Genomic DNA, 6,000 nt, shown 5'->3' on the forward strand with positions numbered 1-6,000 from the left:
CTGGTAAGCGGCATTCCTCGGAGGGGACATGTACACTGATCATCAGTGCCCTGATTATCAGTGTAGCCCCATCAGTGCCACCTATCAGTGCCTGTCAGCGCTGCCTACCAGTGCCATATATGAGTGCACATCAGTGAAGGAGAAAAATTACTAATTTACAAAAGGTTATACAGAAACGAAGAAAAAAACTTTTTTTTTTTTATTTAAATATTTAAGCCTTTTTTAGTTTGTTTAGAAATAAGTAAAAAAACCAGTGATGATTAAATACCACCAAAAGAAAACTATATATATATCTCAAAAAAATAACAATTTTGTTTGGGTACAGTGTTGCATGACCGCACAATTGTCATTCAAAGTGGGACAGCGCTGAAAATTGGCCTGAGCAGTGCACAGCCATCCAGAGCAGTGTGCTTACAGTGAAGCATACACCCCCCCCGCTCCCTAGTAAAACACTCCCTACACATAGTTAACCATTAAGCACTGATCACTGTACTGGTGTCACTGGGGATGTCAGTAACACCCGGTCGTCGCCCCCCCCCCCCCCGTGTCAGAATGTCCGACGAAGTCCCACTAAAAGTCGCTGATTGCCGCCATTACTAGTAGAAAAAAAATCCCAGTATCTATACCGCCATTTGTAAATGCTATAACTTTCACGTAAACCAATTTTTTTTTTAGCAAAGACATGTCACAGAAATCCAAAATATTGTTTTTTTTATAGCGCAAAAAATAAAATGCACAGGTGATCAAATACCACCAGAAGAAAGCTCAATTTGTGGGGAAAAAAGTGCGTAAATTTCATTTGGGTGCAGCGTTGCATGACTGCGGAATTGTCAGTTAAAGGTTAAAGTAACGCAGTGACGTAACACAAAAAATGGCCTGGCCAGAAGGGGGGGGGGGGTAAGGCCTCAGGAGGGTAAGTGGTTAAACTAGATGTGCACACACCTGTCCTAACAAAGGGTGCAGAAATCTGGAAAGGTGGGAAAATCACTTTAATGGTGCTTTCACATGAACGTCATCAACTGATTCGTATTTTTTGCGAAGAAATAACTGATGAACACTGACTCAGTATCAGTTCACATCTGTTTCTTGCCTCTAAGTGGAACGGCAATATCTGCATACATCCACAAAGATGGAAAATGAGGCAGACCTTCTGTGCGCATAAACCAGATTCAGATGTAAACAGTCGTGTCTGTTTACATCCATGGACATACACTGTGGATCCAACTGAAGCTGACAAATGGATCCAGACTGAATACCTGTGTGAAAGCGGGTACCTGGTTTTCACATATACCTGCTCCCACTTCTGCCCGGATCACCTAGGTGATGCCAGTGGAAGTTCATCCTCCACCCTTGGGCCACAGCTTTCTGGACACATCACAGGTCCCAGAAGACTGTGGGACAATTCACAAAGCTCAGCGGGGCTTGTACATGTGTAATGGGAAGCCAAGCTGCAAGGCTTCACAGACGGTTTCCCCATAGATAAAATGCCAACACCTGGATCTCAAGCCCATTGATGAACTGGCTCTGGTGAGGACAGCGCCAGACTCCTGGACAGGTAAGTGTCCTTATATAAAAAGTCAGCTGCTGCATGATTTGTATCTGATGACTACGTTTGGGGGGGGGGGAAGACTGGAGCTCCTCTTTAAAGCACAACTTTACTTATCACTGATTAAAAAGAATAATTTTCTTTAGCAAGGAACATACATGTCACATTAAAGGAAAAGTTCACCTTTTGACCAAAAAAATGCACATTTTTTGCAGGTAAAAAAAATGTGCATTATTTTGGGTTGCAGGAGCCTGTAAAGCATTGCACCAGCAATCAGCGGATCGCTGGTGTCATGTGGAGCTCCTTCAATCCTATCTGTATATCTGCTAGCCTGTATGGCATGTAGATATACTAACAGGACGATCCAATGAACTACCACAGCATCTTGGTAGTTCACTGAGAACTACAAGCCGACAGAAGCATCATAATGCGGTAGTGTGGGCGGAGCCTTGCACAGATGTGCTGTTTTTAAAAAGTGACAGCAAGTACTTCTCCCCATACTTCTGCTGGGGTAGGGGGGTGCAGCGACTGCAGCACTGGGAACCCTAAATGTAGACGGAACATGGAGCATATTCCCAAAGGGGAACTTATCCTTTAATAATTACACAACCAAAATGAGTGTGTGCTGTAAATTACCTCCAGCACCGTTCCTGTTTCTTCTTACTGGAGGCTGCCATTTTGTTGAAGCCCAGAGTCCTTTAACAACAGAACTAAACCCTCCTATCCTTTTCATCCAAGAAAGCGGTCATCTATTTGAGCTGTACATATGATCAGCTATTACACCGGTCATGTGATGCTTTGACAGTTTGGTTGAGGAGACAAGCAAATGTGACAGTTCACACTCCTGGCATGTGCTGGGAATGGAACTGGTTTTTGAAACGGTTAAATCGATGGGTTTAGTTCCACTTTAATCTTTAGACGGTCAGATCGGCATCTACAAATTCGTCACCGTGCGTAAAAATCGAGGGCAACTGAGCATGTGCAGAGCAGGGTGACACCTTGTATTACTGGATTGTAAACAGTACAGGCTCTTATATGTAATGTGTTACATCGCTATACCTGTAAAAGAGGCCAGCCTGAAGTCATCTAGAAGGACTTCATTTCCTGACTAGAGTTCCACTTTAATGTACCCCGATGGCAGACAGAATTTCAGGAAAAGTCATTAAAGGTGAGGTAACCCTTTCCTTCCTGAGGCGATCCAGGGACATCACAGCTGAAAGGCGGCTGCTATATACATCCCTTCATAATGGACAAGGTCCTGGTTGCTATGGGCACACCTTCCTTCCAGAACAATCCGGATACAACATGGGGGAAGGGAAGGTATGTCTTCTACCTGCAACACGGAGCTCTGATCTCTGCCAGATCACCGGGCACAACACCGGCCAGAGTCCCGCAACACATCACCCAGATCCGGCCTTGTCCGGGACACACACTGCGGTCATCACCAACAGCGGAGCATTCCAGGACGAGCCCCCATCACGTCCACTGACATCCTCATTATCCCTGGATACAGAACGTAGGACATGCCGGGCTCTGCACTGTCCCGGGGGGGCCGATCCCCGACACACAGCTCCGCTATCTCCCTCCCTCCATATTCGGCGTCCATTATACAACACACACGGCGTCCATGATAGACGCGGCGCTCACACGGAAGCGGAGGGAGACGCGACCCAGCTATTATCAGTGGACGGCCCCGGTTACCTAACTCCCAACAATCCGGAGCTACCCTTCCACAGGAAAACCTCGGCCTCTCGTACTGCTCACCGCGCACCTTCCCAGCCCGCCGCGGCCTAGCTGTGCCTCTACCGCCACCCCCCGACCTGATAAGAACAGGTCCGTCCGGAGCGCCGGCCTCCCCGGAATGTCTCCCAGCGTACATACCGCGAGGAGAGTCCGCTAGCTCCGGTGTCCAATCTTTTTCCGGCTCCTACGCCCAAAGAAATCTTCACTCCGCCATCTTCTCCATTGTTACGAAGGCAGCCCGGAAGTGAGCGGGAGGGGCGTGGCTTCGACTTTACAGAATGGTGGTGTAACGCGAGATTTCTCACGTTAGCGCGTTACCTTGATGTCATGCGAGCGCCATGTTGCTTGGGGTGGCCTATCACAGGCAGCCCTCTCTGACGCCACCTAGTGTATATCCGCGGGACTTCTCTGCTCTGCAAATGGAAAGTGTTCCTTGGAAGTCAGTCATAGATGAGAGCAGAAGCGGCGGGGAGGCCTATAGACTGGGCACAATGGGCGCTTCATAACACAGCATTGCTGGCTGTGCACTCAAGAAGTATTACATACACTATTATTACTACAGGTACATCAATAGTACTTCATGTATAATTGTATGTCCACAACGTACACTATTATTACTACAGGTACTTCTATAGTACTTCATGTATATATTGTCTGTCCACAACGTTCACTATTATTACTACAGGCACTTCTATAGCACTTCATGTCTATATTGTATGTCCACGGTTCTGCCCTCAACGTGCACTATTATTACTACAGGCACTTCTATAGCACTTCATGGATATATTGTATGTCCACGGTTCTGTCCTCAACGTACACTATTATTACTACAGGCACTTCTATAGCACTTCATGTATATATTGTATGTCCACGGTTCTGTCCTCAACGTACACTATTATTACTACAGGCACTTCTATAGCACTTCATGTATATATTGTATGTCCACGGTTCTGCCCTCAACGTGCACTATTATTACTACAGGCACTTCTATAGCACTTCATGGATATATTGTATGTCCACGGTTCTGTCCTCAACGTACACTATTATTACTACAGGCACTTCTATAGCACTTCATGTATATATTGTATGTCCACGGTTCTGTCCTCAACGTACACTATTATTACTACAGGCACTTCTATAGCACTTCATGTATATATTGTATGTCCACGGTTCTGTCCTCAACGTTCACTATTATTACTACAGGCACTTCTATAGCACTTCATGTATATATTGTATGTCCACGGTTCTGTCCTCAACGTTCACTATTATTACTACAGGCACTTCTATAGCACTTCATGTATATATTGTATGTCCACGGTTCTGCCCTCAACGTGCACTATTATTACTACAGGCACTTCTATAGCACTTCATGGATATATTGTATGTCCACGGTTCTGTCCTCAACGTGCACTATTATTACTACAGGCACTTCTATAGCACTTCATGGATATATTGTATGTCCACGGTTCTGCCCTCAACGTACACTATTATTACTACAGGCACTTCTATAGAACTTCATGGATATATTGTATGTCCACGGTTCTGTCCACAACGTTCACTATTATTACTACAGGCACTTCTATAGCACTTCATGGATATATTGTATGTCCACGGTTCTGTCCTCAACGTTCACTATTATTACTACAGGCACTTCTATAGCACTTCATGTATATATTGTATGTCCACGGTTCTGCCCTCAACGTGCACTATTATTACTACAGGCACTTCTATAGCACTTCATGGATATATTGTATGTCCACGGTTCTGTCCTCAACGTACACTATTATTACTACAGGCACTTCTATAGCACTTCATGTATATATTGTATGTCCACGGTTCTGTCCTCAACGTACACTATTATTACTACAGGCACTTCTATAGCACTTCATGTATATATTGTATGTCCACGGTTCTGTCCTCAACGTTCACTATTATTACTACAGGCACTTCTATAGCACTTCATGTATATATTGTATGTCCACGGTTCTGTCCTCAACGTTCACTATTATTACTACAGGCACTTCTATAGCACTTCATGTATATATTGTATGTCCACGGTTCTGCCCTCAACGTGCACTATTATTACTACAGGCACTTCTATAGCACTTCATGGATATATTGTATGTCCACGGTTCTGTCCTCAACGTGCACTATTATTACTACAGGCACTTCTATAGCACTTCATGGATATATTGTATGTCCACGGTTCTGCCCTCAACGTACACTATTATTACTACAGGCACTTCTATAGAACTTCATGGATATATTGTATGTCCACGGTTCTGTCCACAACGTTCACTATTATTACTACAGGCACTTCTATAGCACTTCATGGATATATTGTATGTCCACGGTTCTGTCCTCAACGTTCACTATTATTACTACAGGCACTTCTATAGCACTTCATGGATATATTGTATGTCCACGGTTATTCCTCAACGTGCACTATTATTACTACAGGCACTTCTATAGCACTTCATGGATATATTCTATGTCCACGGTTCTGTCCACAACGTACACTATTATTACTACAGGCACTTCTATAGCACTTCATGGATATATTGTATGTCCACGGTGCTGCCCTCAACGTACACTATTATTACTACAGGCACTTCTATAGAACTTCATGGATATATTGTATGTCCACGGTTCTGTCCACAACGTTCACTATTATTACTACAGGCACTTCTATAGCACTTCATGGATATATT

The 6,000-nt window shown here is 44.4% G+C and overlaps 1 protein-coding gene across 2 annotated transcripts in view; it reads right to left on the reverse strand.

Moving 5' to 3' along the window:
* RLIM (ring finger protein, LIM domain interacting) overlaps positions 1-3,543 on the reverse strand; it is a 35,651-nt gene extending 32,108 nt beyond the window's left edge. For both annotated transcript variants that reach the window (XM_089685206.1, XM_089685207.1), the window contains exon 1: positions 3,428-3,543. The gene's annotated coding sequence lies outside the window, so the exon portion shown is untranslated. The remainder of the gene's footprint in view (positions 1-3,427) is intronic.
* Between the last annotated feature and the right edge of the window lie 2,457 nt (positions 3,544-6,000).

This window comes from Staurois parvus, unplaced genomic scaffold (assembly GCF_062004578.1).
Source record: "Staurois parvus isolate SC_StPar_1 unplaced genomic scaffold, SC_StPar_1.0 ptg000365l, whole genome shotgun sequence".
NCBI lineage: Eukaryota > Metazoa > Chordata > Amphibia > Anura > Ranidae > Staurois > Staurois parvus.